The sequence below is a fragment of the Leucoraja erinacea genome, chromosome 15 (genome assembly GCF_028641065.1).
Source record: "Leucoraja erinacea ecotype New England chromosome 15, Leri_hhj_1, whole genome shotgun sequence".
Taxonomy (NCBI): domain Eukaryota; kingdom Metazoa; phylum Chordata; class Chondrichthyes; order Rajiformes; family Rajidae; genus Leucoraja; species Leucoraja erinaceus.
Genome location: NC_073391.1, coordinates 27,616,453 through 27,637,904, shown reverse-complemented (window position 1 = coordinate 27,637,904; position 21,452 = coordinate 27,616,453). Strand labels below are relative to the sequence as shown.

The following is a 21,452-nucleotide window of genomic DNA, read 5'->3' as shown; positions in this document are numbered from 1 at the left end:
CATCTGGTAACTGAGATCATGCATCGAGGAAACACTTCAGTTGAAAGTGATCGACTGAACAATAGTTCGGAGGTTATTGACTGAGCTGCCTAATTCTCAATCCATGGTCGCACATCTTATAACTCTGTAGAAGTGACTTAGATACGATATGTAAATGTGATAGTGGCATTTAAGAGGCTTTTGGATTGGCATGTGGATATGTAGCGAATGGAGGGATATGGATCACAAGCGGGCAAAATTGGTTTAATTTGACCATGTTTGGCATGGACTGTGAACAAAAAGGCCTGTTCCAGTGCGATATTGTTGTATGTTCTATTGAGTATAGAGCGCTGCTGATTAGATAGCTTCAAGCAATTTTACGCAATGGCAGAGACATCCATTACACCGGTCTGGTTTGAATTTAAATTATAAATACAAAGGAAGGAAAGGATTATCTTCTGATCCTTTAACCAGGATCCTATAACGTATTGAAAGTGATTGGCTAAAGGTTTAATTGGAGATTATTGGTGCTCAATGCTAATGCTCAATCTAAGAAGAGTGTGGATACCCAGCCAGCTGAACGTCCAATTAATCACCTGCTGGGAGATTCAGCATTTTCTATTTTTAGTTCAGACATCCTGCAAATGCATTTTATTTTCCATTCAGATTTTACCTTCGTGAGAGCCACTAGAAAGTTAAAGGCAAAAAGTCTCGGGGATAAAAATACTTTAAGCTGAAAGTCATCTGGAAATGGATAAATGACCAATTATGCAACCTTGGTTGCAAATTGATACGAACTGAACTAAGTCGGCATGGACATGATGGGCTGAAGGGCTGTCCTTGTCTTTTGACTATCAATGATCAAACAGTACCTGGGGAGAGAGAAACAATGTTCCATCAAAACTATTCTGTCCCATTGTGATAAGATATCAAGTTGCTGCCTGACAGCGCCAGAGACCCGGGTTCGACCCTGACTATGGGTGCTGTCTGTATGGAATCTATATGTTCTCCGGGTGACTGTATGGGTTTTCTTCGAGTGCTTTGGTTTCCTCCCACACTCAAAGTTGTGTACGTTTGGTTTCTGGTTTCTGTAAATTACCCGTAGTGTGTAGGTTGCTAAACTGTGATAACATGGAACTAGTGTACACGTGATCGTTGTTCAGCACAGACTCGGTGGGCCGAAGGGCCTGTTTCCACGCTGTATCTCTAAAGTAAATTAGATTAAACCAAGACACTGCTACATTGAATCCAGTAAGCTTCAACTGGATTTTTAAGTAGCAGCTTTGTATGCCACTGAATAAATAAAGACCATTTGAAGTCTGAATGTGTCTTACATAGATATTAGACAACATAAACATTTAGATTGACACAACAATCTAGCACTGAAGGAACTCTTCACTCTCGGAGGTAACATCTTTTGATGGAGCTAAACCAAGCTCCCAACTGTTGGCCAATATTAAAGCTTGAATCAATGAAACATATTAGCTATCCATTGTCATATTGCACTAAAGCAGTACAGAGTCTGCAAGATAGAGTCTGATAATGTCCGATTAAAGGGTAGTCACTGCTATATTCCATTACAGCAGCGACTACACTTCAAAAGGTGTTTCATGTCTGTAGACACCAGAGATCATGAAAATGTCATAAGGAATAGGAGTAGAATTAGGCCATTCAGCCCATCATGTCTACTCAGCCATCCAATCATGGCTGATCTCCTAATCCCATTCTCCTGCCTTCTCCCCATAACCTCTGACACCCATATTAATCAAGAATCTATCTATCTCTGCCTTAAAAATATCCACTGGTTATATAAATGCAATAATCCCAGAAACAAGGGCTTGTATTTTAAATACTAATCTCCACATACCTTGACTCCATACTATCCCCCTTGGTCAAATCCCTTCCCACCTATGTTCTAAACACCTCAGACACTCTCCGCCGCCTCTGCGCATTCCACTCTTTAGGCCTTCACCCCCTCATCTTCACCATGGATGTCCAGTCACTCTACACCTCCATCCCCCACCAGGATGGCCTCAAAGCCCTCCGGTTCTTCCTCGACCAGAGGAGCAACCTATACCCAGCCACTGACACCCTCCTCCGCCTAGCGGAGTTGGTCCTCACCCTCAACAACTTTACGTTTGACTCCTCCCATTTCCTCCAAACACAAGGCGTAGCTATGGGCCCAGCTACGCCTGCCTCTTTGTCGGGTACGTTGAACAATCCTTGTTCAATACGTACCAGGGCCCCATCCCCGACTTCTACCTCCGTTACATTGACGACTGCTTTGGGGCCACCTCCTGCACCCACACACAACTGACTGACTTCATCCACTTCACCACCAACTTCCATCCGGCACTCCAATACACCTGGACCATTTCCGACACTTCCCTACCATTCCTTGACCTCACCATCTCCATCGCAGGGGACAGACTTCTGACCGACATACACTACAAACCAAATGACTCACATGGCTATCTGGACTACACGTCTTCCCACCCTGCCCCCTGTGAAGACTCCATCCCCTACTCCCAATTCCTCCGCCTATGCCGCATCTGTTCCCAGGATGAGACGTTCCACACCAGGGCATCGGAAATGTCCTCGATCTTCAGGGAACGGGGATTCCCCTCCGCCACCATAGATGAGGCTCACACCAGGGTCTCATCCATACCCCGCAACACTGCTCTCTCTCCCCATCCCCGCACTCGCAACAAGGGCAGAGTCCCCCTAGTCCTCACCTTTCACCCACCAGCCGGCAAATACAACACATAATCCTCTGCCATTTCCACCACCTCCAACGTGACCCCACCACTCGCCACATCTTCCCATCTCCCCCATGTCTGCCTTCCGCAAAGACCGCTCCCTCCACAACTCCCTTGTCAATTCTTCCCTTCCCTCCCATACCACCCCCTCCCTGGGCACTTTCCATTGCAACCGCAAGAAATGCAACACCTGTCCCTTCACCTCCCCCCTCGACTCCATTCGAGGACCCAAGCATGTGGGTTCCATGTGCGACAAAGGTTCACCTGTATCTCCTCCAACCTCATCTACTGCATCCGCTGCTCTAGATGTCAGCTGATTTACATCGGGGAGACTAAGCGGAGGTTGGGCGATCGTTTCGCCGAACACCTCCGCTCAGTCCGCAATAACCTACCTGAACTCCCGGTGGCTCAGCACTTCAACTCCCCCTGCCATTCTCAATTGGACCTCTCTGTCCTGGGTCTCCTCCATTGCCAGAGTGAGCAACACCGGAAATTGGAGGAACAGCACCTCATATTCCGCCTGGGTTGCTTGCGTCCGGGTGGCATGAACGTTGAATTCTCCCAATTTTGCTAGCCCTTGCTGTCTCCTCCCCTTCCTTAACCCTCAAGCTGTCTCCTCCCATCTCCCCGCCCTCGGGCTCCTCCTCCTCCCTTTTTCCTTCCTTCTCTCCCCCACCCCCCACCAGTCTGACGAAGGGTTTCGGCCCGAAACGTCGCCTATTTCCTTCGCTCCATAGATGCTGCTGCACCCGCTGAGTTTCTCCAGCATTTTTGTGGTATCTTGTATTTTAAATCCAGTTTCATTTTATATTTTACCTGTGGCTGTCTGTAGTTTGTTTCTCTCTTTCAGATAAAATGTACATTTATAATTCTAATTATTTAAAACTGCAGCACTCTGTTTTGGGGGTAATATTTGGCTGTTGGAGGGCCAGAATTTCTTACTGATTAGTTGCTTTGGTTTTAAAAGTGTTGCACTGGTGTCCAATACCATTCATAAAGTTCCGAGGCAATTAATCAAGGTGGCAAGTTTTCAATTCTGCCATTCTGTGGGCCTTTAAAATATTAGCATGTTATAGTCATAAAGATACCAATAAAAGCTTTTACATGTTATCAAATATTTAATAAACTAACAAACTGAGTACTGTGTGCTAATGAAACACACAAAATATATTTTGTAAATACTTAATTCATTTCTAGTGAGGTAGAAATACAACATTTAGAAAGGAGCTTTAGAAATAAGATGAGGAAGAATTTATTTAGTCAGCGGGTGGCAAATCTATGGAATTCATTGCCACCGAAGGCTGTAGAGGCCAAGGCAATTGATATTTTTGAAGTGGAGATTGAGAGATTCTTGATTAGTAAGGGTGTCAGGGGTTATGGGGAGAAGGCAGAATGGGGTTGAGAGGGAAAGATAGATCAGCCATGATTAAATGGCGTAGTCGACTTGATGGGCCGAATGGCCTAATTCTGCTCCTATAACATGACCATTTAAAAGTTTAGTTTAGTTTATTATCGTCGCGTGTACTGACGTTCAATGAAAAGCTTTTGTTTCCATGCTACCCAGTCAAAGAAAAGAATATACATGAATACAATCAAGCTACCCACAGTGCACAGATAAAGGATAAAGGGAATTATATTTAGTGCAAGATAGTCTGATAATGTCTGATTAAATCCGGTAGGCGGCGCAACTCTGGTCAGCAGCGGCCTCTGCAGCCTGTCCGCGTTTTTATTATTTTTTGTCTGTGTTTTTATGTAGTTTTTGTTATTTTATGTTGGGGTGTGTGTGTGGGGGGGTGGGGGAAACTTTTGAATCTCTCCCTGCACTGGAGACCCGACCTTTTCTCGTCAGGTCTCAGCTGTCGTTGGGGCCGCAACGAGGAGCGGCCTCCAACAGGAAGAAGCCGGGGACTCAGGTGCCGACTCACCTCACCGTCGCGGAGCTGGCCGAGACCGGAGCGGGTGGAGCGGTGGAGGAGCGTTGCTGCCGCCGCTGCTGCTGTCGATTCGGAGGCTGCTGCTGCGGGTCTGTGGACGGCGGCACCGGGAGCCGCGGCTCCCTGGAGGGAGACCGCATTTCGGGGCTCCTGCAACGGCGACTTCTCCCGCCCGAGTTGCGGGGTCGAAGAGCTCCTGGAGCGGGGCTTAGCATCACCGCCCCGCGCGGCTTGGAATGCGGGACTTTGCGAGCGCACACCGGGGGCTCCAACATCAAGACCCGGTGTGCGACCTCGCACCACCCGGCGTGGCTTTAATGGCCACGGGACAATCGCCATCGCCAGCCGGGGGCTTTGACTTCGGGGGGAGAGAGTGCAGTGGAGAGAGAAGTTTATTTGGCCTTCCATCACAGCTATGTGATGGATGTTTATGTAAAATGTAATTATGTTGTGTCTGGGGTCTATTTGTGTGTAATGTATGGCTGTAGAAACGGCATTTCATTCGGACCTCCAGGGGTCCAAATGACAATTAAATATACTCTCTTGATAAAGATACTTAGGCAGAGGGATATGGGCCATATGCAGGAAAATAGGACAAGCTTAGATGGGCATCTTGGTTGACATGGTCAAGTTGTGTTGAAGGGCCTTTTTCCATGCTGTATGACTTTATGACTGTGATTTAATTTGGATTACTCAAAGGCAGTGAATTGGATATAAAATTAGAAATTGCATATTTGTTTGTGGTAAATCTGTACTGAGTCCGATCCTAAAAATATCAAGCAAAATTTAAGAACAAAGTTACCTGAGAGCAAACAGGTATAGCCAAATTGTTTCTGAAGTATAGCCAAATTGTTCCACTTCAAGTAGAATTTGTAGTTCAGCAATCTGCAATTGTTTTTAAGCAAAATCTTGATTGATAATGCATTCGGAAAACCAAGGCAATTTTCAGCTCAGTTTGCAGCCCAGGTGTCTGCCTGTTTCCAAACTGGAAATACTGCCTATGTTCAATCTGGTCCTTTTTTATACTGTTTGACAGATGAATGTTGACTGGGACTTCCTGTGGAGAACTTTTTAATTTTCTTGGAGATATGTGTGCAGTTCCGGTTGCCCCACTACAGGATGTGGAGGCATTGGAAAGCATTTATACTGTTTAAAACTGTTTATACTGTTTTTTATGCCTGGATTAGGAGGTATTAGCTACAAGGAGAGGTAGGACTTGGATTGTTTTCCCTGGAACCCTGGGACCTGAGGGGAGACCTGAGAGAAGTCTATCAAATTATGAGAGGGCAGACAGACTGAACTTTTTTAATCCAGGATGGAAATATCAAATACAAGAGGCCATAGCTTTCAAGTGAGAGGTAAAGAAGATGAATTGAAGAAGATGAAGAATAAAGGAGAATGGATTTTCCACATTTCTTGATTAGTACAGGTGTCAGGGGTTATGGGGATGAGGCAGGAGAATGGAGTTGAGAGGGAAAGATAATCAACCATGATTGAATGGCAGAGTAGATTTGATGGGCCGAATGGCCTAATTCTGCTCCTTTAATTTATGAACATGTGCAGGGCCAGTTTTTTATACAGATGGTGGTAAGTGCTTGGAACACACTGCTGGAGGTAGTAGCTGAAAAAGATACAATTGGGGCTTTTAAGAGTCTTTTGGATAGGCACATGATTATGCAGGAAATGGAGGGATCTAGATTATGTACAGGCAGGTAAGTGTTTTTCTTGGCATCATATTCAGCACAGACATTGTGGGCCAACGAGCTTCTGTGTTGTACTATTTTTTGTTTTATGTTCTGTGAAAAAATTGTTGCAGTGTCCTTTATTCCCACCTGAGTGGGCAGATGGAAAAATGGTTAAAGTCTCGTCAGGAAACTGGCACCTCAGATAGTGATGCATTCTCTTAGTATTCCACTGGGAACGATAGGCTAAATCCTTTATTCATCTCAAAGAAACATTGCGGCAAGAAACTAGCCTCCTGATGAGAAACAAAAGGTGGTGAACAGATTTATGGAATGATTCGTTCCAAGGGCATTTGGTTAAACATTTTAATACATGAAGGACTGCTGTCTCTACAACAGATTCATTGACTAAATAAGGGGAGATTGCAGTCCAAGGTAGTGCTACACTATGCACAGGGCTGCCAACAGATGTACGGTAGTAAATCTTCCTGCAGCACATGCCTGCTGTGAATGTAGCACTGTGGACAGAGTTCCCAAAATAAAACCACAAAGCTGCCAGAGAGTGCCACTGAAACCAGAGAGGGGATTTCTGTTATAACACTTCATGTACAGCAGAAAGTCGGTCGGTACAAGGAAGAGCAGTCTATCTGCGAGGCCTATTGTAAAGAATAAAAGCCAATCGTTCATGTAATTCACCTTCAATTAGTGATAGCATTTATTACCTTGTAGCCACAAGAGCTGCCCGTATATCATAGACATTAATCTCCATGGGTTTTTCAATGTTTGCCTTAATAATGACTGAAGAATGGTCCAGTCCCGAAATGTCACCTATCCATATCCTCCAGAGACGTTGAGTTACTCCGGCACTTTGTGTCTTGCAGGTTAAATCTAGTGCAGAGGCAAGATTTGTACAATGTAATTTGTACAAAGTCTTTGCACAGTCTTTGAAAATTGCCAATTTTCTCGATTTCCCCGTGTTACTCCAGCACTGCATCTTTTGTTGTAAGCCAGCATCTTCCTTTCCCTTGAGTCTACATCTTAATAATGACTCGTTCTTACGGTTCTTTACGTTGAAAGGCAAGAGGTCAATGAAAGGTTAGCAGAATGGCTTCACGTTATTCTACATCACACATGTAATCATGCACCGTCATGTATTGCAATAAAAGCATTTCACTGTACCTCGGTACACGTGGCAATAAACTAATCTCAAACTCAACTCAACTATTGTGTATCTGAGGTTGGGTGCAGTGTCATTCAGTTGGATTTGTTCTTGTATATCCAGCTGTGGCCAAAGACTCATCCACGTATCACTAGCCAGGCTTTGTCCCTGGTCTACCTCTCCTTCCCAGCTTTCTCCCTGCTACTGCAATCAGTCTGAGGAAAGGTCCCGACCTAAAACATTGCCTATCCCTGTCCTCAAGAGAGATGCAGACTGACCCACTGACTGAGTTGCTTCAGCACTTTGTCATTTGTGCAGTTTTCTTCCTGCTTTTTAACACTGTCTCCTTCGTTCATTCTTATTCATACACATGCTGTTCTCAGCAACGTTATTGGAAAGCACATCAGTTTCCACCTAAACTTCTGACGATGCTCTCTGGAGGACTCAGGGAAGAGAAGGTAATGAATATCCTGAAACATAGCGGTATCACAAAGTAAGTAGTGTTGGCAGCCATGAGATGCATGAAAGTGGATAAATTTCTGGGGCCTTGGCAGATATTTTTGTATCTTTGTCCTACCTTTATCTTCTCTTTATTCCCTACACTGTGGATGGCTTGTTTGTAATCATGTATTGTCTTTGCGCTAACTGGTTAGCACGCAACAAAATCTTTTTTTTTACTGTACCTCGGTACACGTGACAATAAACTGAAATAAACTCTTTCTTAGCCAGGGATAAGGTACTGGAGGACTGGAGGATGTGCAATATTGTGCTATTAGTTAATAGAACGGTTGCAAAGACAAACCAAGGAACTACAGGCTGGGGAGCTTAACATCAGTAGTGAGAAAGATATTTGAAGAGATTCTGAAAGACTGGATCTATCTACAATGGGAAACCTCTAACATTCATCTGTAATTTATCTTTCCAAACCGGTACTTTTCCAATCAAAATGAAAATAGCAAAAGTCATACCAATATAAAAAAACTGGGAACAAGCATCATTTCACAAACTGTTTCACCTGTTTCTTTACTCCCTCAATTCTCCAAAATACTAGAAAAAATGTTTAACAATACATTAGGCATATTTGTAGAAAAGCATAAATTAATCACTGAAAGTTAATATGGATTCAGATCAAACAGATCAACATCACTTGCAATAATAGAATCAATTGAAGATACAAACGCTAATGACAATAAACTATATGCAGCTGGGATATTTATTGATATAAAGAAAGCATTTGATACGATCAATCATGATATTTGAATGTGTCCAATGCCTTGAGGCTGGTCTTGTTTGCAGACGACACAAATATTTTTTGTTCTGGGGACAATTTAAAACAACTACTGGACAAAATAACAAAAGAAATGGGCAAACTGAAAACATGGTTTGACAGGAACAAAATATCTTTAAACTTGAGCAAAACCAAAATATTGTTATTTGGTAATTGCAGAGCAATTACACAAGCAAATATAAAGATAAATGGGGTTGAAATTGAACGAGTTCATGAAAATAAATTTCTTGGGGTTATAATGGATGATAGAATCAGCTGGAAATCACACATTAAACATGTACAATCCAAACTGTCAAAAAGCATTTCTGTATTAGACAAAGTTAAGCAGGTTCTGGATCACAAATCACTCCGCATTCTCTACTGTTCACTAATCTTACCCTATTTAAATTACTGTGCAGAAGTCTGGGGCAATAACTATAAAAGTTCGCTACATTCATTAACTATTCTGCAAAAAAGAGCAATACGTATTATTCACAATGTCAGGTATCTGGGTCACACTAATCCATTATTCTTACAGTCAAAATTATTAAAATTAGAAGATTTGGTTGCATTTAAAACAGCACAGATAATGTTTAGGGCCAAAATAAAAACTTACCTGGAATTATTCAATGAGCGAGTGGGGGGTTATAATTTAAGAAGAATATTTAATTTCAAGGTATAAAGAGTCCGCACGATCAGAAAAACAGTTTGTATTTCGGTCTGTGGAGTAGGATTGTGGAACAGTTTGAATGTGGAGTTAAAGCAATGTCCAAACATGAACCAGTTCAAAAAGGTACAGGGATGAAGGGGATGGTTGACAAACAGGGGTTAATGTTTATTTATTCTTTTATTTATTATTTATTTATGTTTTTTGGTCACTTCATACATATTACTTGTATGTGTATATCAGTTGGATGTGTATATATATGTCTGTATGCATCTCTAAAAATTGTCTAGGGTATTATTATTATTAATTAAATAATTATTAAATATGGAAGAAGGGTTTAGGGAGAAGGGGTGAGATTAATTAAGTTATTCTTCTTCTCACTCCTTTTCGAGCTTGTAAAGAAAAAGTGTTGGACATTTAAATTTTGCTTTATGCTTTTCATTGCTTTGCAAATATTGCCTGGAATGTCCAATTGTTTGACTACTTCGATTTTGTTGTTGTTATTTATTCCTATTTATGTCTTTACTTGTTCGGAATAAATTAAATAAATAAATAAATAAATAAGTAAATATACAAATAAATAAATAGATAAATAGATAGATAGATAAATAAATAAATAAAGGCAAGGACTGATTAGGGATAAAATAAAGACAGAAATTACGGGAGTAACTCAGCAACAAGAAAGACACAATGTGCTGGAGTAACTCAGTCTCAATGAGTGATCAGGAATAGTCAGGATGGCTTTGTGTGGGAGAAATTGATTTTGACTGAGTATTTTGAAGAGGTAGCCAAAGGCAGGGCAGTAGTCATTGTCTATGTGGACTTCAACAAGGCTTTTGACAAGGTCCAAAAATGTAGACAGCTCAAGAAGGTGAGATAGCATGGGATCCAGAGTGAGCTAACCATTTGGTTACAACATTGGCTTATTGAAAGGAGTCAGAGGGTGGCTGCGGGGGATTGTTTTTCAGAATGGAGGCCTGTGGCCAGTGGTGTTAGGTTCCTTGTTGTTTGTCAGATATATTAACATGTTAGATGGGAATGTAGATGGCATGATTAGTAAGTTTGCAGATGTCACAAAGATTGGTGGGCATCAAGAAGATTGCCTAAGGTTACAACAAGGTCTGGATCAACTGGGAAAGTGGGCAAAGGAATGACAAATGGAATCAGACAAGTGTGAAGTTGTTTATTTTGGGAAGTTGAAACAGGGCATGACATGTACAGTACAGTTTATGCTAAATTTTATGTAGTTGTGCGTCTTGTTGCTTTTTTGGTATGACTGTATGGCAAATCAAATTCCTTCTATTTTTTTACATACTTGGCTTATAAATTAATGCCAATTCCAATTCCAAAACAGGCCCTTTAACTCACCGAGTCCACACTGACCATCGATCACCCATTCACATTCGATCTATGTTATCCCACTTTCTCTCCATTCCCTACACACTAGGGGCAATCTACAAAGGTTAACTAACCTACAAACCCACACATCTTTGTGACGTGGGCGGAAACCGGAACACCCAGAGCAACCCCATATGGGCCACAAGAAGAATGCGCAAACTCCACACAGACAGCACCTGAGGTCAGGATCGAACCTGTGTCTCTGGTACTGTGAGGCAACAGCTCTACCTGCTGCACCGCTGTACCGCCCCTGAGATCAGGGTTTTGTTTTCCTGTTGGTGCAGTGAGTTTTTGCATGAGGCACGTTTTACTTTAGAGTGAGGTTAGCACTGTCATGAGCCTTCCATCCTTCACCAGCTTTGCCATCCCATTAAATGGTAGCCAATACTTCTCAACTCCTGCCTCTTACTCCCCCAAAAATATACAGCACGGTCTGTTGGAATTATTGAGGAAGTAAATAGCAGGATAGACAATGGAGACTCATTGGAGGCTTGTGTAGGAAGGAACTGCAAATGCTGGAAGGGTCTCGACTTGAAACATCACCCATTCCTCCCGTCCCACTGAGTTACTCCTACTTTTTGATTCTATGGATGTTGCTTGCCCGGATTTTCAGAAAGCCTTTGATAAGGTGCTACACGTGAGGCAGCTAAACAAGATGAGAGCCCATGGTATCAGAGGGAACATACTAGCCTGTATTGAAGGTTGGCTGAATGGCAGAAGGCGGAAATTGGTCAGTGGGGCGCTGCAAGCCGGCAGCCCTGCCAGCAACGTATTCGTTTTTTCTACTTTTTTTGTTTTTTTAGTATGTCCCAATGTAAGTTTTTAATGTTTATCGGTGTGTCTTGTGTGGGGGGTGGTGTAGGGGGTAAGGGGGAAACCGTTTTGATCGCCTCTTCCACGGAGAGGCGTCTTTTTCCATGTCGCCTCCCTCGTGGCCTAACATTGAGGATGGGTGCAGCCTTTCCCGGCTTTGGGTGCGGGCGCAACGCAGACTATCGTCGCGGAGCGGGCGAGCCCTTGCCGGGGGTTGTCGGAGGGAAGCGCTCCATTCGCTGGCCCGCAGCAGCCTGAAGCGGCGGTCTGCGGAGCTCCAGCTGATGCAGCGTCCACAGCCTGGGATCCCTCGTTGGGGACCATCGGCGGAGAAGACCTCCGGCATGCGGCCTACTTCTAACCGCGGGCGCATCACTTACCATCCGGAGCGGGGTCCCTCGCCGGGGATCCCTGGAGAGGAGCTCTGACCGCCGGCCCTGTGGTCTGCGGTGCTTCTGGCTGCGGCGAGGACTTTAAATCTTCGACCGCCGGCCTGCGGCCTACACCATCTTGAAGCTGGGTCTCCGGTGGGGGACATCGAATCAGGACTTACCTGGACTCACCCTGTCTGTACATCTGGATGCCTGTAGCGGCGACTGCGGAGGGTTGAGGTCCCGACCATGGGGGAAACCGGAGGAGGACTGACCAAACTTTGTGCCTTCCATCACAGTGATGAATGGTGTGGTGGATATTTGTGTTAAATGTTTTATTGTGTATTCTTTCTTATTGTACCGCTGCTGGCAAATTTATTTCATTTCAAGACGAATAAAACTTGATTGATTGATTGATTGATTGAATGATTGATTGATTGATTGAGAAGGCAAAGAGTGGGAATAAAGGAGGCCTTTTCTGGTTGGCTACCCATGACTAGTAATATTCCACAGGGGTCGATGTTGGGTCTGCTACTCTTCACGTTGTATATCAATGATTTGGATTCTTGTCTAGTAAAGGTCTCATGGGCTACAGGGAGAAGGCAGGAGAATAGGGTTGAGAGGGAATTATGGATCAGCCATGATTGAATGATGGAGCAGACTCGATTGGCCGAATGGCCTAATTCTCCTCCTTTGAATTATGAACAGTTGGGGAAGAATCCCATTCACTCCAATGCACAAGGACGGAGGACAAACGTGAGATGCAGTTTATGAGGTGGGATGGCTAGTGTTATGCCTGGCTCTGACCTTATGCCGCCAGGGGAATGCTGCGGACAGAAGGCGAAAGCATTCAGCTGGCACTTACATGACATATAAGTGCAGGCTGTGTAATGCTGCAAGCATCGCTTCGGATTCCTGCTGACATGTGATCGGTTTTAAATCGTGTCCCCGCCGCTCCCGTTTCCTGTCACCCCCTCGCCGGTCAGTGAAGTGTTTTGCATTGGCAAATGCAACAGCGTGTGTGAGGATCTCCAAGTCTTCTGCTTCTGATTTATTGCCGCGAGTCCCAAATTGATTGAGGCTGCGGGTGGGGCGTTGGGTTGGACAGGATAGGATGTGGGCGCATTGCAAAATTCGAATGGATCTAAACCTTGAACCCAGTCAGCAAAGGTGATATATCTTGTCCGTTACACACCAACACGGTAAGACTATCTATCTTGCATTGAATGGAAGAGCGTCCTTTTCGCGTAAAACGCCTCTTTGGTTACTTCCCAACGACAGACTTATTGCTAACTGGCTTTATAACATGCCATCCAGTTTGTAATTTTCACTCTATGCTAAATCGAAGCAGCTTTTTAAGGCGGATCGGATTGGGCCGATTTGTGAGAAAATTGATATTGAGACTGCTCAGTAAACTCCCTTTAAAGTTGTCGAGGGGGGTTTAATTTGTCGACTTTCAGCGGGTAGGAACTAGTATCTGAGAACCTTCGTTTATTTGCTTTGAAAAATATAATTTATTACCTCGTTATTGATCGGATTGAAGACGAGCTTTAAGATTCTGCTATTTTTTAAATAACTTCTCATAACTTCGTTTACATTGTGTTAAATTTTCACGTGGGGTAATGTTGAAGGAAACACACAACTTGCAACTCTGAGCAGGTTCGGTGCAGATCATTATGTAAACAAGTGTGGCTCTAGTCTCGCCGGTATGGATCAATTATTAATGTTAATCAAATGCAAAGAGTTTCCAACGGGGCAACGCTTGACAGGAGGAATTTACACATTCAACTGTTTAACCCCAAGAGTAAATGAAAGTTTTCATATTGGTATTGCAGCTTTCCCAATGTTTTTAAAACAAATTGAATACTTTCTTGAGGCTGTGTTGGAAGGAACTACAGATGCTGGGTCTCGACCCGAAACGTCACCCATTCCTTCTCTCCAGAGATGCTACCTGACCCTGACCCGCTGAGTTACTCCAGCATTTTGTGACTTTCTTGAGACTGCTATTTCACCGGAAGGAAACCGGCGGCCAATCGGCTCCCAGGTATCTCTCATAAAGAGAAACGTGATAACGACCAGATATTTATGTTAGTGGGAGATATCAAGACCCTTTAAGAACAGTACCAGTGGGTTACAGCGCAGATGGGTCTTCAAAGGTACACAAAAATGCTGGAGAAACTCAGCAGGTGCAGCAGCATCTATGGAGCGAAGGAAATAGGCAACGTTTCGGGCTTGAAACTTCTTCAGACGGGTCTTCAATACGTGAAGGAATGCGGCCACATTCCTAGACTGCGCTCTCAGTGTGAACACAAGACTGGTGTTTCTACCAAACTCCCACAGTCCCTGAATGCCCCAGTAGCGTTCTTTAGAAGCAGGGTCCCTATTTTCGTCTGGGAAACATAGCAAATACAGTTTGAGGAGGGATCCCGACCCGAAACTTTACCCATCCATGTTCTCCAGAGATGTTGCCTTGCCTGCTGAGCTACTCCAGCACTTTGTGTCTTTCCTTGGTAAACCAGCATCTGCAGATCCTTGGTTTCTACAAAATGCACCGGAGTTTTTGGTTTAGAAATCGAGCACGGAAACACGCCCTTCAGCCCATGGATTCCACGCCGACCATTGATCGCCCGTTCACACGAGTTGTATGTGATTTACTCCCCCACTCCCTACACACTCGGGGCAATTCACAGAAGCCTATTACCCAACAAACCCTCACCCACTTGGGATATGGGAAGAAACCCATGCGGTCACAGGGAGAAGGTGCAGACTCCACACAGGCAGCACCCGATCGAACCCGACGCTCTGGCGCTGTGAGTCTTCGCATTCGCCCAGGGCAGCAGATTAAGTCACAGATTCATTGTCATATCCGTGCTACCTCAGTACTAGTTACCAGTACCAGTTACAACGGGTACCAGTTACAACGAGATGGTGGGCAGATTTGGATTGTTTTATCTGGAAAGCCGGAGGTTAAGGGGAGACCTGATAGAAGTGTATAAAATTACGAGAGGCATAGATAAGGCTGAGATTAGTCCATTTGTTTCACCCCGTTGCCCATTCAACCATGCAGCCGAATGCTCACCCAAGTCTCTAGCCTGATTGAACACTAGACTCCCCCCATTCCCCGCCTTAATCCACACCAGCCCATCCGGAGCCCACTTTCTTTGACGCCGGGTGACATGTTAATGCCCAAATTTGCACAGTGCCTTTCAGGAATAACTCTTGCCCGATGTCTTGACGCCATAAATCCACGTGGGTACAGTGGAATTTCGAAGCCGCGAGGTGTTAATTGAATATTATTAGATCAATGGCATGGTTATGTTTGTAAAATGAACCACTGTCAACATCCTCTACCACCTTCACACTCCTGGCACAAAACTCAAATTTCGGATCCTGTAATTTATCATCAGCCAAGTCTCATTACCAAACCTCTGCTGATTCCCCTTTGGATCGAATGATCCAGAAAGCAAGCTTGCAGATTAAACTCCGTGTCTGTTTATTTCAGTATTGTTTAACGCATTACTTTTTACACAGACTAACGTGTATATTTCCAATATTAGATTTCATGCAGAGTGGTAATCCCAAACAAGCTCAAGTGTTAGCCCTGATGGTGATATTCGAACCTTTGAGACTCCTTTCTCTCCAGGGTACATTGCGTCATATCTCTGCTAGTCTCCCAGCTGACTCCTACTTCTATATCAAGGTGTGGTGCTTTGCATGTGTTTGCGTGTCGGTGAGTTTTTGAGAATGTTTTCTTCTGCTCTTTCATATCATGCAGCGCGGAAACAGGTCCTTCAGCCCACCAAGTGGGTACCGACCAGCAATCAACCCGTACACTAACCTACACACCCTAGGGACACTTTTACCATTTCCCGAAGCCAACCAACCTACCCAATTAACCTACTAACTCAAATTTCACTGTACCTTAATTGGTACACGTGACAATTAAATTGAATCTTGATCTTGTACGTCTTTGAGCGTGGGATAAAATCCACGCGGTCACAGGGAGATTGTACAAACTCCGTATCGACAGCACCCGCAGTCCGGATTGAGCTCTGGTGCCACTGCTCTGCCCCCCTCCCCCCTCTCTCTCTCCGCTCTCAGGTTGGGCCACAATGTTCCAGGAGCAGCCAGTCAGCCTGATTCTAGATAGGCAAATTTACAGAGGTCAATTAATCTACAATTCTGCATGTCTTTCAGAAGTGGGGAAGGTAAACCAACGCACCCGGATGAAACCTACGCCATCACAGGGAGAACGCGCGAATTTAACATAGACAGCATCTGAGGTTAGGATTGAATCCAGATCTCCAGCGCTGTGAGGCAGCAGCATCGCTGTGACGCCATGGGATTTGATCCAATGGATTTTCAATGTTAATGTGTTTTGCAGTTTTTGTTGTTGTGAGGTGTAAACCAAAGATCGCTACAGGATCTTGGGTGCAAACTGGATTGCCTTCGCCCTGTTTACTAATGTAGGCTTAATGAGGACAACTGAACATATGAATATCGCAGGCCATTCACCCCATCATGCTAGCACTCGTGTTTAATAAATAATAGATAATCCCTTACCCCACCACCTTCATGCACTAATCCATATTGCTTAATACCTCCATTGTGCAGTGCATTGAGCAACTGTGTCACCACAGCCCTCCGGGGTAGTATTCCAAAGATTCGCCACCCTCTCGACGGCACGGTGGCGCAGCGGTGGAGTTGCTGCCTTACCCTTCTCGGTCCTGAATGGCTGACCCTTGATACTGAGACAGGACCTGTGATTTTGGACAACCCAGATAGTGGAAACATCCTTTTCTTGCATCACAGATACCCCACTTGCCAACCCGCATGTTTCAATCAGTCTGAAGAAGGGTTCCGACTGGAAACGCCACGTATCCCTTTTCTCCAGAGATGCTGCCTGACGAATATTGAAAGGCTTGTATCGAGTGAATGTGGAGAGAATGTTTCCACTAGTGGGAGAGTCAAGGAACAGAGCCTCAGAATAAATGGACGTACCTTTAGATGAGGAGATGAGGAGGAATTTATTTAGTCATATGGTGGTGAATCTGTGGAATTCATTGCCACAGACGGCCGTGGAGGCCATCAATGGATATTTTTAATGTGGAGATTGACAGATCCGTGCATGGGCAGAAATCGGTGGGGGGGGGGGGGCAGGGGGGCGCACTACCCCCCATGTTATGTAATCGGGATTTTTAAATTTGTTGAAAAAAAATCTATTAAAAATCTCCATTTTCCGCAAGAAGGGGGGAGGGGGACTAATGATCGAGTGCGCCGATTGGACGAGAGAGACGTTGGTCAGCAGGCAATGGGGGGGGGGGGGGGAAGGACAGGATGATTCAGCACGATGATTGGAGGATGATTGGAGGAGGGAAGTGTCGTCAGAGGCGGAAGTAGGGAGGTGGGACAGGATAGAGCGCAGTGATTGGAGGAGGGAGACTTCCTGCCATCTGTCCCAATATGGTTACTGAACATCCCAAAAGTTGATCTGGAGATATGGGAGGCAAAAAGGAGGGAGGAAAATTCGGACCTAAAAACAGAATACCATAACCATATATATAATAGATACAGGGAACACCTCTTAATCTTCACAGATGGATCAAAGGACCCAGTAGCTGAAACAACAGGGGCAGCTGTGGTAGTGCAAGGGTTGAATGTTGAGATTTGCAAAAGAACAAATAACTATTTGGCAGTATATACAGTGGAACTGTACGCTATTTTGATGGCAGTTCGGTGGATAGAACAGGTGCAACCATGCAAAATATTAATTTGTAGCGACTCATTGTCTGCAATCCAGAGTATTGGGTCTGGTGCGTCCCATAGGCGGCCTGACCTAGTGTATGAAATTCTACTACTATTAAGCCAAGTAACAAGGAAGGGCAGTGACGTGACTTTGTTGTGGGTCCCAGCACACATTGGTGTGCTAGGAAATGAAAAAGTGGATAAATTAGCAAAAGAGGCCGTTAAAAAAGAGAACATAGAGGTAAACCTACAATTATCCAAATCTGAAGGAAGACACATTGTGTGGAAGAAAATAAATCAGGAATGGCAACAATACTGGGAACAGGAGACAAAGGGGAGACACCTCTATTCGCTACAAAACAGAGTGGGCATTACAGCAAGAAGAGGGGGGAACAGGAGAGAACAGGTAGTATTAGCAAGATTGAGGATAGGACACACCCACCTGAACAGCACATTAAAAATGTTGGGAAAACACCCTACTGGGATGTGTGAGGAATGCCATCAGCCGGAAACAGTTCAGCATGCTCTAGTTGCATGTAGAAGATATGCAACAGAAAGAAGAGTTTTGATCAATGAAATGAAGAAAATTGGAATGACAGATATATCAGAAAAGAACATTCTAGAGTATGGAGGGGAAGGAAAAGGAGTAAATTTGTTGTTTAATTTCTTGAGGGCCTCTGGCCTTATAAAAAGGATATAAAGTAAAGACATGAGGACTGTGGAGTGAAGCCAGAAGGTGGCAGCAATGCAACATTGTGGATGCCGGCTGCCGTAAAACTCCAAAGAAGAAGAAGAAGAAGGGAGACTTCCTGGTGGCGCAAAGATCATAGAGCAGAGCTTCAATTGGCCCAAGCGCGGGGCTTTTAGTCACCCGGTGCGGCTTTCAATCGATCTGCTGCGTCGAGGCAGGCGCCAGGCGATGGCAGATCCCGCGGCCGGTTTTAAGCCGCGCCAGGCGATGAAAGGCCCCGCGAACGGGTCGATTGAAGCCCACGATTCAGGACTGAGGAAGCTGCTATTGCTGGAGTTCGGAGTCGGTCACCAACCAGATCAGCTCCCGATGTTACTGTCCTCGTGCGCGCGTGTGTGTATTGTGTATGCGTGTGCACGTGGCCACCAAGAAATTGTGTCCCCCCTCCCCCCATGTTTTAATAGCGATTTCTGCCCCTAGATTCATGATTAGTAAGGCTGTCAGGTGTTATGGGGAGACGGCAGGAGAATGGGGATGAGAGGGAAAGATAAATCAACCGTGATTGAATGGCGTAGACCTGAGGGGCCGAATGGCCACATTCCACCCCTAGAACATATGTACTGAAATGCTGTGATTGACTCAGGCGCTGTGTCTTTCTTCAGCAATAGCGTACACAGTGGAAACATCAACTTTAGTGCCAGTTCTAGAGAACTGGAAACTGTAAAACATCTTCTCGCTTTTGCATTGCTAAATGCAGCACACTTATCATGACACCACAATAAACTGTGTTGACGGTTCTGGCATTGAGAAGAGGATTCATATCTCACACTCTTGAAGCACTGAAGGCTGGTATCTGATGTGTCAGTCTGTTGGAATCTAAACTTAACAAATGCCAGTGTAAATGGACCTCTCTCAGATAAGGAATATCCAGCAAGAAGCAACACAGATATGTGCACCACTCCAGAATTTTAGGTCCTCCTACTATTTCAACTATTTTCCAGATATGATCCGCAAAATTCAGCATAATATGGCAGAGATAACTTAAATATCAGAATATTATTCTTTGCTTTCCAAAATCATGTTGTAGTTAAATACTATAACAATGGAACAGTGGTAGAGTTGTTGCCTTATAGTACCATAGCCTTGGGTTCGATCGTAACTAAGCGTGCTGTCTGTATGTGTAGGAAAGAACTGCAGATACTGGTTTAAATCGCAGGTAGACACAAAATACTGGAGTTACTCAGCGGGTTAGGCAGCATCTCTGGAGAGAAGGAATGGGTAACGTTTCGGGTCGAGACCCTTCTTCAGACTGATGTCAGGGGAAGGGGCTAGACAAAGATAGAATGTAGGTGGTGACAGTAGGACTAATGGGAGAACTGGGAACGGGACAGGATGGAGAAAGAAAGCAAGGGCTATCTGAATTTAGAGAAGTCAATGTTCATACCACTGGGGTGTAAACTATCCAAGCAAAATATGAGGTGCTAGTTCCTCCAATTTGCACTGGGTCACACTCTGACAATGGAGGAGGCCCAGGACAGAAAGGTCAGACTGGGAATGGGAGAGAGTTGAAGTGCTGAGCCTACAATAACATGTGTTTCCAGAGCATGATTTGGAAATAATGCAAGTAATGAATTAGGGACGTGTATTATATTAACTTTCAAACATGAACATTATATTATGTATTGTTTTATGCAAGCCAAATTGATTCTAACATGATTTTGATCAGGTACTAGAGAATTACTTTTAAATTATTTTGGAAATTGACAAGCAGAGAAAAAAAGTCATCTTGGATTTAAACAGTAAAGGGAAAAAACAGTTTCCATGTAATCTTCATGCAGTAATCAGTCTCTTAAGAACACAGCTGCGACTGGCCAGTGAAATTGACAAGCAATAGCTTTTCTTGACCCCCGTGCAACAATACTCTGTTAAACTGCAATATACTGCCTTGAGTATTTTTAGCTTACATTAACAATAATAAACTGACCAATATTTTGGAAAATTCTGTAGGAAAAATAAATTTGTTTTGCGAGTCTAAAACTCTCCAGCCCCCAATTCCCTCATTAACATGATTGTCTTTATAACGTGATATATTGTAACACAAGGATTCTCAGGGACACATTGGCAGAACGACTGAATCAGGCTATCTTCCTTTTACTGTTAGTCCTGATGCAGGGTATTGACCTGAAAAGTTGTCCATCCCTTTTCCTCCACAGATGCAGCTTTACCAACTAAGTTCTTCCAGGAGTTTGTTTTTTTGCTCCAGGATAGGATTCTGATTCGTTGAACCTTGAGTTCAATGCAGTAACCTACTGTGGTCACAAGAGCCTTTACAGAACTGAACAACATGTGTTAACAACAGGCATGTGTTAACACCATTATCCAAAGCTCCCCTTCTAAAGCTTTGTTTAGAATGTATGGCAGCACAATTCAATTCAATTCAATTCAATTCAACTTTATTGTCATTGCACAGATACAAGTATGGGTACAACGAAATGCAGTTTAGCGTCAGTCCGTAGTAATAGTGCAATATAGAAATAAAAATACAGAATAAGCAAACAATGTGGACGGAGAGACTGGAGAAATCTATCGGCGGGACTCCGAGTTCAGCAATGTGATAGTGTTGTTGTAGAAGCTGTTCCTCATCCTACTAGTACGAGACCTGAGGCTCCTGTACCGCCTCCCTGATGGGAGGAGGGCAAACAGTCCATGGTTAGGGTGGGAGGGGTCTTTGATGATCTTCCCGGCCCGTCTCAGACACCGTTTTCAGTGGAGGGCATCCATGGCAGGGAGCTGGGCACCGCAATGGTGCAGCAGCAGAGTTGCTGTCTTACGGTGCCAGAAATCTGGGTTTGATCCTAAGAATTGGTGATGTCTTTACGGTGTTTGCGCGCTCTTCCTGTGACCACGTGGGTTTTCTCCAGGTGCTCCGGTTACCTCCCATGTTCCAAAGACTTGCAGGTTTTTAAGTTAATTGACTGCTGTAGATT

The 21,452-nt window shown here is 44.3% G+C and overlaps 1 protein-coding gene across 2 annotated transcripts in view; it reads left to right on the top strand.

Moving 5' to 3' along the window:
• The window catches only part of LOC129704081 (RNA-binding protein 20-like), a 108,546-nt gene that overhangs the window by 64,388 nt on the left and 22,706 nt on the right, over positions 1-21,452 (top strand). Inside the window, exon 1 of one of the 2 annotated variants that reach the window (XM_055646965.1) lies at positions 12,768-13,231. The exons of the other annotated variant lie outside the window; for it this stretch is intronic. The gene's annotated coding sequence lies outside the window, so the exon portion shown is untranslated. Of the gene's footprint in view, positions 1-12,767; positions 13,232-21,452 lie in introns of those variants that run through there. 2 annotated transcript variants of the gene reach the window in all.